The sequence below is a fragment of the Urocampus carinirostris genome, unplaced genomic scaffold (assembly GCF_059441175.1).
Source record: "Urocampus carinirostris isolate Australia breed hairy pipefish unplaced genomic scaffold, RoL_Ucar_1.0 HiC_scaffold_198, whole genome shotgun sequence".
NCBI classification, from domain to species: Eukaryota; Metazoa; Chordata; class Actinopteri; order Syngnathiformes; family Syngnathidae; genus Urocampus; species Urocampus carinirostris.
In genome coordinates this window covers 12,501-24,667 of record NW_028283298.1, presented here as the reverse complement: position 1 = coordinate 24,667, position 12,167 = coordinate 12,501, and the positions used below count along the sequence as shown (strand labels likewise).

The following is a 12,167-nucleotide window of genomic DNA, read 5'->3' as shown; positions in this document are numbered from 1 at the left end:
ACCGGCGCGGATTTCAGCCACTATTGGAGGGCACAAGTCCCCCAACACTAGCCCAGTTCTCAGCCACTAGTGGCGGGCACAATTCCCCAAACACCGGTCCGATAATACGCGCGCATATCCCCAAACACCGGCCCGATAATACGCGCACAATTCCCCAAACACCGGTCCGATAATACGCGCGCATATCCCCAAACACCGGCCCGATAATACGCGCGCATATCCCCAAACACCGGCGCGGATTTCAGCCACTATTGGCGGGCACAAGTCCCCCAACACTAGCCCGGGATTCAGCCACTAGTGGCGGGCACGATTCCCCAAACACCGGTCCGATAATACGCGCGCATATCCCCAAACACCGGCCCGATAATACGCGCGCAATTCCCCAAACACCGGTCCGATAATACGCGCGCATATCCCCAAACACCGGCCCGATAATACGCGCGCATATCCCCAAACACCGGCGCGGATTTCAGCCACTATTGGCGGGCACAAGTCCCCCAACACTAGCCCGGGATTCAGCCACTAGTGGCGGGCACGATTCCCCAAACACCGGTCCGATAATACGCGCGCATATCCCCAAACACCGGCCCGATAATACGCGCGCAATTCCCCAAACACCGGCCCGATAATACGCGCACAATTCCCCAAACACCGGCGCGGATTTCAGCCACTATTGGCGGGCACAAGTCCCCCAACACTAGCCCGGGATTCAGCCACTAGTGGCGGGCACGATTCCCCAAACACCGGTCCGATAATACGCGCGCATATCCCCAAACACCGGCCCGATAATACGCGCACAATTCCCCAAACACCGGCGCGGATTTCAGCCACTATTGGAGGGCACAAGTCCCCCAACACTAGCCCAGTTCTCAGCCACTAGTGGCGGGCACAATTCCCCAAACACCGGTCCGATAATACGCGCGCATATCCCCAAACACCGGCCCGATAATACGCGCACAATTCCCCAAACACCGGTCCGATAATACGCGCGCATATCCCCAAACACCGGCCCGATAATACGCGCGCATATCCCCAAACACCGGCGCGGATTTCAGCCACTATTGGCGGGCACAAGTCCCCCAACACTAGCCCGGGATTCAGCCACTAGTGGCGGGCACGATTCCCCAAACACCGGTCCGATAATACGCGCGCATATCCCCAAACACCGGCCCGATAATACGCGCGCAATTCCCCAAACACCGGCCCGATAATACGCGCACAATTCCCCAAACACCGGCGCGGATTTCAGCCACTATTGGCGGGCACAAGTCCCCCAACACTAGCCCGGGATTCAGCCACTAGTGGCGGGCACGATTCCCCAAACACCGGTCCGATAATACGCGCGCATATCCCCAAACACCGGCCCGATAATACGCGCACAATTCCCCAAACACCGGCGCGGATTTCAGCCACTATTGGAGGGCACAAGTCCCCCAACACTAGCCCAGTTCTCAGCCACTAGTGGCGGGCACAATTCCCCAAACACCGGTCCGATAATACGCGCGCATATCCCCAAACACCGGCCCGATAATACGCGCACAATTCCCCAAACACCGGCGCGGATTTCAGCCACTATTGGCGGGCACAAGTCCCCCAACACTAGCCCGGGATTCAGCCACTAGTGGCGGGCACAATTCCCCAAACACCGGTCCGATAATACGCGCGCATATCCCCAAACACCGGCCCGATAATACGCGCACAATTCCCCAAACACCGGCGCGGATTTCAGCCACTATTGGCGGGCACAAGTCCCCCAACACTAGCCCGGGATTCAGCCACTAGTGGCGGGCACAATTCCCCAAACACCGGTCCGATAATACGCGCGCATATCCCCAAACACCGGCCCGATAATACGCGCACAATTCCCCAAACACCGGCGCGGATTTCAGCCACTATTGGCGGGCACAAGTCCCCCAACACTAGCCCGGGATTCAGCCACTAGTGGCGGGCACGATTCCCCAAACACCGGTCCGATAATACGCGCGCATATCCCCAAACACCGGCCCGATAATACGCGCACAATTCCCCAAACACCGGCGCGGATTTCAGCCACTATTGGCGGGCACAAGTCCCCCAACACTAGCCCGGGATTCAGCCACTAGTGGCGGGCACGATTCCCCAAACACCGGTCCGATAATACGCGCGCATATCCCCAAACACCGGCCCGATAATACGCGCACAATTCCCCAAACACCGGCGCGGATTTCAGCCACTATTGGCGGGCACAAGTCCCCCAACACTAGCCCGGGATTCAGCCACTAGTGGCGGGCACGATTCCCCAAACACCGGTCCGATAATACGCGCGCATATCCCCAAACACCGGTCCGATAATACGCGCGCATATCCCCAAACACCGGCCCGATAATACGCGCGCATATCCCCAAACACCGGCCCGATAATATGCGCACAATTCCCCAAACACCGGCCCGGATTTCAGCCACTAGTGGCGGGCACAAGTCCCCCAACACTAGCCCGGGATTCAGCCACTAGTGGCGGGCACGATTCCCCAAACACCGGTCCGATAATACGCGCGCATATCCCCAAACACCGGCCCGATAATACGCGCGCATATCCCCAAACACCGGCCCGATAATATGCGCACAATTCCCCAAACACCGGCCCGGATTTCAGCCACTAGTGGCGGGCACAAGTCCCCCAACACTAGCCCGGGATTCAGCCACTAGTGGCGGGCACGATTCCCCAAACACCGGTCCGATAATACGCGCGCATATCCCCAAACACCGGCCCGATAATATGCGCACAATTCCCCAAACACCGGCCCGGATTTCAGCCACTATTGGCGGGCACAAGTCCCCCAACACTAGCCCGGGATTCAGCCACTAGTGGCGGGCACGATTCCCCAAACACCGGTCCGATAATACGCGCGCATATCCCCAAACACCGGCCCGATAATACGCGCACAATTCCCCAAACACCGGCCCGGATTTCAGCCACTAGTGGCGGGCACAAGTCCCCAAACACTAGCCAAGTTCTCAGCCACTAGTGGCGGGCACAAATCCCCAAACACCGGTCCGATAATACGCGCGCATATCCCCAAACACCGGCCCGATAATACGCGCACAATTCCCCAAACACCGGCGCGGATTTCAGCCACTATTGGCGGGCACAAGTCCCCCAACACTAGCCCGGGATTCAGCCACTAGTGGCGGGCACGATTCCCCAAACACCGGTCCGATAATACGCGCGCATATCCCCAAACACCGGCCCGATAATACGCGCACAATTCCCCAAACACCGGCCCGGATTTCAGCCACTAGTGGCGGGCACAAGTCCCCAAACACTAGCCAAGTTCTCAACCTTCAGCTGAGTATATGGCCTCCGAAAGGCCCATACATTCAGACGGGTCCATGTATTTTCAGCGACAGCCGCAGTACCGCCAAAATCCATGCAGCGGCGCTGGATTTATGGCCTCCGAAAGGCCCATTCATTCAGACGGGTCCATGTATTTTCAGCGACAGCCGCAGTACCGCCAAAATCCATGCAGAGGCGCTGAGTTTATGGCCTCCGAAAGGCCCATTCATTCAGACGGGTCCATGTATTTTCAGCGACAGCAGCAGTACCGCCAAAATCCATGCAGCGGCGCTGTATTTATGGCCTCCGAAAGGCCCATTCATTACCAACGGGGCTGCAGTAGCATCCCGCGGCCACGCAGGGGCAGATATTGTGAGGGAATTACATGGTAGTGGACGGAGCGCCCATGCATTTCCAATGGGAGTGCAGTACCTCAAAAATCCGCTCCAAGCCACCGAACTTGAGGGCCCGACGTTCCCTCAACACTAGCCCAGTGCAATCGACATTTCGTTCTGTGTACATTGTTACACAGAATGACAATACAAGGGAATTATTATTATTATTATTATTATTATGTATTCAGCCACTAGTGGCGGGCACAATACCCCAAACACTGGCCCGGCGCTGGCTGAGTTTATGGCCTCCGAAAGGCCCATACATTCAGACGGGTCCATGTATTTTCAGTTTTCCGTAGCAGGTGTGATTGTTTGTTTAATTAGGTAGTTTGTGTTGGTGACGGTGTTCCTAACTGTGGTGGCTTGTTTGTAGAATGTGGGGCCCTGCGTTTGTGTTATGTTGATTTCTGGTAATTTACTTTTTACTAAGTAGTCTTTCAGGTTTTTGTTTCTTTTAAAGGCTGAGATGATTTTGTAATCTTGGATTATGCTTGTGTTCTGTAGTGTCTGATTTATATTTTGTCCATTCATTCAGACGGGTCCATGTATTTTCAGCGACAGCCGCAGTACCGCCAAAATCCATGCAGCGGCGCTGAGTTTATGGCCTCCGAAAGGCCCATTCATTCAGACGGGTCCATGTATTTTCAGCGACAGCCGCAGTACCGCCAAAATCCATGCAGCGGCGCTGGGTTTATGGAATCCGAAAGGCCCATTCATTCAGACGGGTCCATGTATTTTCAACGACAGCCGCAGTACCGCCAAAATCCATGCAGCGGCGCTGGATTTATGGCCTCCGAAAGGCCCATTCATTCAGACGGGTCCATGTATTTTCAGCGACAGCCGCAGTACCGCCAAAATCCATGCAGAGGCGCTGAGTTTATGGCCTCCGAAAGGCCCATTCATTCAGACGGGTCCATGTATTTTCAGCGACAGCAGCAGTACCGCCAAAATCCATGCAGCGGCGCTGTATTTATGGCCTCCGAAAGGCCCATTCATTACCAACGGGGCTGCAGTAGCATCCCGCGGCCACGCAGGGGCAGATATTGTGAGGGAATTACATGGTAGTGGACGGAGCGCCCATGCATTTCCAATGGGAGTGCAGTACCTCAAAAATCCGCTCCAAGCCACCGAACTTGAGGGCCCGACGTTCCCTCAACACTAGCCCAGTGCAATCGACATTTCGTTCTGTGTACATTGTTACACAGAATGACAATACAAGGGAATTATTATTATTATTATTATTATTATTATGTATTCAGCCACTAGTGGCGGGCACAATACCCCAAACACTGGCCCGGCGCTGGCTGAGTTTATGGCCTCCGAAAGGCCCATACATTCAGACGGGTCCATGTATTTTCAGTTTTCCGTAGCAGGTGTGATTGTTTGTTTAATTAGGTAGTTTGTGTTGGTGACGGTGTTCCTAACTGTGGTGGCTTGTTTGTAGAATGTGGGGCCCTGCGTTTGTGTTATGTTGATTTCTGGTAATTTACTTTTTACTAAGTAGTCTTTCAGGTTTTTGTTTCTTTTAAAGGCTGAGATGATTTTGTAATCTTGGATTATGCTTGTGTTCTGTAGTGTCTGATTTATATTTTGTCCATTCATTCAGACGGGTCCATGTATTTTCAGCGACAGCCGCAGTACCGCCAAAATCCATGCAGCGGCGCTGAATTTATGGCCTCCGAAAGGCCCATTCATTCAGACGGGTCCATGTATTTTCAGCGACAGCCGCAGTACCGCCAAAATCCATGCAGAGGCGCTGAGTTTATGGCCTCCGAAAGGCCCATTCATTCAGACGGGTCCATGTATTTTCAGCGACAGCAGCAGTACCGCCAAAATCCATGCAGCGGCGCTGTATTTATGGCCTCCGAAAGGCCCATTCATTACCAACGGGGCTGCAGTAGCATCCCGCGGCCACGCAGGGGCAGATATTGTGAGGGAATTACATGGTAGTGGACGGAGCGCCCATGCATTTCCAATGGGAGTGCAGTACCTCAAAAATCCGCTCCAAGCCACCGAACTTGAGGGCCCGACGTTCCCTCAACACTAGCCCAGTGCAATCGACATTTCGTTCTGTGTACATTGTTACACAGAATGACAATACAAGGGAATTATTATTATTATTATTATTATTATGTATTCAGCCACTAGTGGCGGGCACAATACCCCAAACACTGGCCCGGCGCTGGCTGAGTTTATGGCCTCTGAAAGGCCCATACATTCAGACGGGTCCATGTATTTTCAGTTTTCCGTAGCAGGTGTGATTGTTTGTTTAATTAGGTAGTTTGTGTTGGTGACGGTGTTCCTAACTGTGGTGGCTTGTTTGTAGAATGTGGGGCCCTGCGTTTGTGTTATGTTGATTTCTGGTAATTTACTTTTTACTAAGTAGTCTTTCAGGTTTTTGTTTCTTTTAAAGGCTGAGATGATTTTGTAATCTTGGATTATGCTTGTGTTCTGTAGTGTCTGATTTATATTTTGTCCATTCATTCAGACGGGTCCATGTATTTTCAGCGACAGCCGCAGTACCGCCAAAATCCATGCAGCGGCGCTGGATTTATGGCCTCCGAAAGGCCCATTCATTCAGACGGGTCCATGTATTTTCAGCGACAGCCGCAGTACCGCCAAAATCCATGCAGAGGCGCTGAGTTTATGGCCTCCGAAAGGCCCATTCATTCAGACGGGTCCATGTATTTTCAGCGACAGCAGCAGTACCGCCAAAATCCATGCAGCGGCGCTGTATTTATGGCCTCCGAAAGGCCCATTCATTACCAACGGGGCTGCAGTAGCATCCCGCGGCCACGCAGGGGCAGATATTGTGAGGGAATTACATGGTAGTGGACGGAGCGCCCATGCATTTCCAATGGGAGTGCAGTACCTCAAAAATCCGCTAGAGGGCCCCGAACTTGAGGGCCCGGCGTTCCCTCAAGTGCCGATTTTATACCCCCTTCTCCAGCCGACAGCCAGAATTATATTAGGGACTCGCAATTTTGAGAGGTGAGCACCAGGGCTAATCAGCGGCCACCCGTGACCATTGAGTCCGACAGAGCAGAGGCTAGGGGCGGCCTCGCATCTCGCAATTACCGAGGGAAGATGCCGGTTCTCGAAAAATTTCTAAGTTTTTCAAATTTTAAAGTATTGAAGTATTTAGGGCGCTTCCCGCGGCCCTGGCTTTTGCATGTACCCCTCTAAGCTCCGGTTCTCGAAAAATGTCTAAGTTTTTCAAACTTTAAAGTATTGAAGCCGGACTTCCGCGGAGGCTGACAGGGGGCCTCCATCGAAGCACCCTTCACCCCCGGGTGAGCCGGCGTCGGCCCACGGGCCTGCCGGTTCCCCAACTGAGCGATTGGCACACGAGACCCGCCTCGGAGGGCCCACGTCGGCCGGCGCAAGCCGGTGTTCGGGCGTGCGGCTCCTCCGGCTTTGCGGGTCAAGCTCCAGCGCCGAGGATACTAGGCAAACGTTGGGCCCCCCCGAGCCGAGTGGATACCCGCCTCAGAAAGAGCTGGGGCGGTACGTACGGACGGCCTCACTAAGAGGGAACGGAAGCTACTAAAGCACACGTATAACTGTCCGATGTGCGAACGAAAGTGAGGCCGGACGAATCCGATACGAGTTACGAGTGAGGCGGGATCCACGGCTGGCACTCGCGGGGCCCTCTTGCGAAACCATGCCTCGGCGTGAACCTTTTGGCGGCAGAACCAAGACGAACCGAGGTCGAGCTTCCGTCTCGAGCCACACCCAGACGTCCGACCGTCGCGGAGCCCGACGCCACGCGTGCTAGGGCTCCGCGCGAAACATCGTTTCACGACACCCGCTCGTCAGCCCGTCCGAACGTATACGAGTGTCGCGCGGCCCCCCGGGCCCGGCTGTAGCCACAGCCTCGTCCCGGACCAGGGCCGCACCGCCACCAGCAGCGCCCCCCCGGCGGCAGACGCACTCTGGTTGATCCTGCCAGTAGCATATGCTTGTTTTCAAGATTAAGCCATGCATGTCTAAGTACGAATGGCCAGTACAGTGAAACTGCGAACGGCTCATTAAATCAGTTATGGTTCCTTTGATCGCTCCACCGTTACTTGGATAACTGTGGCAAATCCAGAGCTAATACATGCAAACGAGCGCCGACTCGCGGGCGGGGCTCCGGCCTCGCCCCGGGGACGCGTGCATTTATCAGACACAAAAACCCACGCGGTGTCCGGCGGGCGGGGGCTCAGCCGTCGCGCGCGTCCCCCGCGTCCGGCCTCCGCCTCTCCGGGCGGGGGCGTAAGCGGCGCGGGCGGCTCCGCGCGCGCCGGTCCTCGTTCCGCCGGCCCGGCCCCCCCTTTGTGTTGACTCAGGATAACCTCGTGCCGATCGCTCGCCCACCCGAGGCGGCGACGACTCATTCGAATGTCTGCCCTATCAACTTTCGATGGTAGACTCTGCGCCTACCATGGTGACCACGGGTAACGGGGAATCAGGGTTCGATTCCGGAGAGGGAGCATGAGAAACGGCTACCACATCCAAGGAAGGCAGCAGGCGCGCAAATTACCCACTCCCGACACGGGGAGGTAGTGACGAAAAATAACAATACGGGACTCGTTCGAGTCTCCGTAATTGGAATGAGCCGAACACAAACCCATCGGCCAGCATCCATTGGAGGGCAAGTCTGGTGCCAGCAGCCGCGGTAATTCCAGCTCCAATAGCGTATTTTAAAGTTGCTGCAGTTAAAAAGCTCCTAGTTGGACCCCGGGACGCGAGCTGACGGTCCGCCGCGAGGCGTGCATCCGTCTGTCCCAGCCCCTGCCTCTCGGCAAAAGCCCCCGTGATGCCCTTCGCTGGGTGTCACTCGCGGGGCCCGAAGCGTTTACTTTGAGGAAATTAGAGTGTTCAAAGCAGGCCACACGGCCGCCCCTGCATATCGCAGCTGGGAATAATGGAATAGGACTCCGGTTCTATTTTGTGGGTTGTCATGAACTGGGGCCATGATTAAGAGGGACGGCCGGGGGCATTCGTACTGCGCCGCTAGAGGTGAAATTCTTGGACCGGCGCAAGACGGACGAGAGCGAAAGCATTTGCCAAGAATGTTTTCATTAATCAAGAACGAAAGTCGGAGGTTCGAAGACGATCAGATACCGTCCTAGTTCCGACCATAAACGATGCCGACTCGCGATCCGGCGGCGTTATTCCCATGACCCGCCGAGCAGCACCCGGGAAACCGACCAAGTGTCTGGGTTCCGGGGGGAGTATTGTTGCAAAGCTGAAACTTAAAGGAATTGACGGAAGGGCACCACCAGGAGTGGAGCATGCGGCTTAATTTGACTCAACACGGGAAACCTCACCCGGCCCGGACACGGAAAGGATTGACAGATTGAAGGCTCTTTCTCGATACCGTGGGTGGTGGTGCATGGCCGTTCGTAGTTGGTGGAGCGATTTGTCTGGTTAATTCCGATAACGAACGAGACTCAAACATACTAAATAGTACCGCGGCCCCCCGCGCGGTCGGCGGCAGAAAACTTCTTAGAGGGACAAGTGGCTCTCAGCCACACGAGAATGAGCAATAACAGGTCTGTGATGCCCTTAGATGTCCGGGGCTGCACGCGCGCCACACTGAGCGTATAAGCGCGTCGTCTATCCCCGCGCCGGCAGGCGCGGGTAATCCTATGAACCCCGCTCGTGACAGGGCCTGGGGATTGCAATTATTTCCCACCAACGAGGAATTCCCAGTAAGCGCGGGTCATTAGCCTGCGTTGATTAAGTCCCTGCCCTTTGTACACACCGCCCGTCGCTACTACCGATCGGATGGCTTAGTGAGGTCCTCGGATAGTCCCCGCCGGGGCCGGCCCCGGCTCCGGCGGTGTGCCAGAAGACGGTCGAACTTGACTATCTAGAGGAAGTAAAAGTCGTAACAAGGTTTCTGTAGGTGAACCTGCAGAAGGATCATTAACGTACGAGCGGCAGCAGATCCGCCTCGGTACACCCCCGACGAGCCAGACGCCGAGGGCGGCGGGTCGTCGCAGGCGGAGGAAGAGGGTAGACCGGGACGGGACGGGACGGGGGGCGCGGCGCGGGTCACTCCCGGGCCGCGCGTCGGAGCGAGTTCGGCGGGCGCCACGCGGCGCGGCGCGACGCGAGAAAAGGCGGCGGGCGATGTCGCGCTACCTCCGTGCGAGCGGGGTAGCGCGCTCGTCCGACGACCCCAGTAGCGCGGCGCGGCGCGACGACAGGCGACCGCCAGCGACGGGCGAAAGGCGGCGGCCGTGCGCGGGACCCCCGTAACCGGGGAATCCCCCTCTGCCGACGACCCTAGCTCGGCGCGGTTCTCGCGCTTCCGGCGCGCGCTTCCGGGGCGGCACTCGCCTCGACGACCTCCCGTCCTTTAAAGGTAACGGTTCGGGCCGGCGCCCCGGCGTCCGTCCGCCCGTCGGTGTCGCGTGTCCGTGCGGCGCGGGGCTGCTCTCGGCGAGGGTCGCCGAGCAAGCGGATCCCCGCACGGATCACAACGGCCGTATGGCGGCGGCGTCGGGACGCCCGCCCGAGACGAAGGTTCAGGGCGACGAAACGGTGCTCCCACCGGCTACCTTTTTCCCCGGCCAAACGCGTCCGTCGGCCGGAGCCCTCGAGGGGCCGCGTAGCGCGCGCGTGGGCCGGCCCCCGGACACCGGAGTCCCTCCCGGGGCTCCGGACACCGGGGGTTCGGTTCCGCGCGGTCCGCCGCGGTCTCCTCTGTCCATCCATAGTCCGGGCAGGCCGCGGCCGGGTCGGGGGCCAGTCCCCCCTCGGTGTCAGCGCGGTCGCGCCGCCCTTGTAAACCAAACCCACTCGCTGACGGGTAGCAACACCCAAAGCGTCGCTTCGCGGCGCGGCGGGGCTTCCAAGTCGGATGGCCTTCCGGGGTCCGGGTAGGAGACGCCGGGGGCCGGCCTCAGCGCCGAGCCCCCGACCTACCCGGCGAGTCCGGTCGCCGAGTCGTGTCAGGCCCGAGCGGGAGACGCCGGGCGCCGGCCTCAGCGCCGAGCGCCCGACCTACCCGGGCCGACGCACGTCTCGGGCGCCGTCGCGGCCCCGAGCGGGAGACGCCGGGCGCCGGCCTCAGCGCCGCGCGCCCGACCCGCTCGGCTCGTCGCGGCGTCGCGCGTATCGCGCCCGTCGGTAACCGCGCCGCGGGTTAGGGGCTCGCTCGCGGGAGCGACCGAACGGCACCCGCGGCGCGTTCGTCTCCGGTACAAACCCTGTCGTGAATTTGTCTCCGATCGTCCCGGGCGGACGTAAAAGGGCCCAAACGTACGACTCTTAGCGGTGGATCACTCGGCTCGTGCGTCGATGAAGAACGCAGCTAGCTGCGAGAACTAATGTGATTTGCAGGACACATTGATCATCGACACTTTGAACGCACATTGCGGCCCCGGTTTTACCCCGGGGCCACGCCTGTCTGAGCGGCGCTTTCCAATCGATCGGACGCGGGCCGGGCCCTCCGCGACATTCCGCCGGTCCGTCCGGCGGGTGGCGCGAGAACCCGGTCCGCGCGGGCGAGGCTCGGGCCCTCCGCGACATTCCGCCGGTCCGCCCGGCGGGTGGCGCGCGACCCGTGTCCCCGCCCACTCCGCGGCTGGGGTTTCGCAGGGACCCCCGTCCCTTCGTACCCTCAAATACAGACTCGGGCGGCGCTCCGTGTCCGTCCGCCCGTCGGTGTCGCGCGTCCGCGCGTCCGGAGGTGCTTCTCGGCTGCCGGTGAGTACGGCTGGTACTTAGCATACCGAGAAGGTGCTCCGCGCGCGCGGCTCCGCGCGGCGGCCCGTATGGCGGCGGCGCTCGGCGCCCTCCTCAGGTAAAGGTCCCGGTCGGCGCCTCGGCGTCCGTCCGCCCGTCGGTGTCGCGTGTCCGTGCGGCGCGGGGCTGCTCTCGGCGAGGGTCGCCGAGCAAGCGGATCCCCGCACGGATCACAACGGCCGTATGGCGGCGGCGCCGGTCCCGGCGCCGGCCCCGACCGCACAGCTCTACGCGCACGCCCTCAGATCAGACGAGACGACCCGCTGAATTTAAGCATATTACTAAGCGGAGGAAAAGAAACTAACCAGGATTCCCTCAGTAGCGGCGAGCGAAGAGGGAAAAGCCCAGCGCCGAATCCCCGCCCTGCGGTAGGGCGAGGGAAATGTGGCGTACGGAAGGCCGCTTTAGCCCGGCGCCGCTCGGGGGCCCGAGTCCTTCTGATAGAGGCTCAGCCCAGGGACGGTGTGAGGCCGGTAGCGGCCCCCGGCTCGCCGGGGCGAGGCCTTCTCGGAGTCGGGTTGCTTGTGAATGCAGCCCAAAGCGGGTGGTAAACTCCATCTAAGGCTAAATACTGGCACGAGACCGATAGTCGACAAGTACCTTGAGGGAAAGTTGAAAAGAACTTTGAAGAGAGAGTTCAACAGGGCGTGAAACCGTTAAGAGGTAAACGGGTGGGGCCCGCGCAGTCTGCTCGGGGGACTCAACCCGGCGGCGCCA

The 12,167-nt window shown here is 58.7% G+C and overlaps 3 non-coding genes across 3 annotated transcripts in view; all 3 read left to right on the top strand.

Moving 5' to 3' along the window:
• Window positions 1-7,639: 7,639 nt before the first annotated feature.
• On the top strand, window positions 7,640-9,626 carry LOC148344902 (18S ribosomal RNA). Its single transcript, XR_015849015.1, has one exon. It is a non-coding gene; the product is annotated as an 18S ribosomal RNA (ribosomal RNA).
• A 1,342-nt stretch (window positions 9,627-10,968) lies between these two features.
• On the top strand, window positions 10,969-11,122 carry LOC148344901 (5.8S ribosomal RNA). The gene has a single exon (XR_015849014.1). It is a non-coding gene; the product is annotated as a 5.8S ribosomal RNA (ribosomal RNA).
• Window positions 11,123-11,686: 564 nt separating this feature from the next.
• Window positions 11,687-12,167, top strand: part of LOC148344900 (28S ribosomal RNA) — a 4,530-nt gene continuing 4,049 nt past the window's right edge. The window contains exon 1 of the ribosomal RNA XR_015849016.1: window positions 11,687-12,167. This exon is cut by the window's right edge and continues 4,049 nt beyond it. This is a non-coding gene — a ribosomal RNA (28S ribosomal RNA).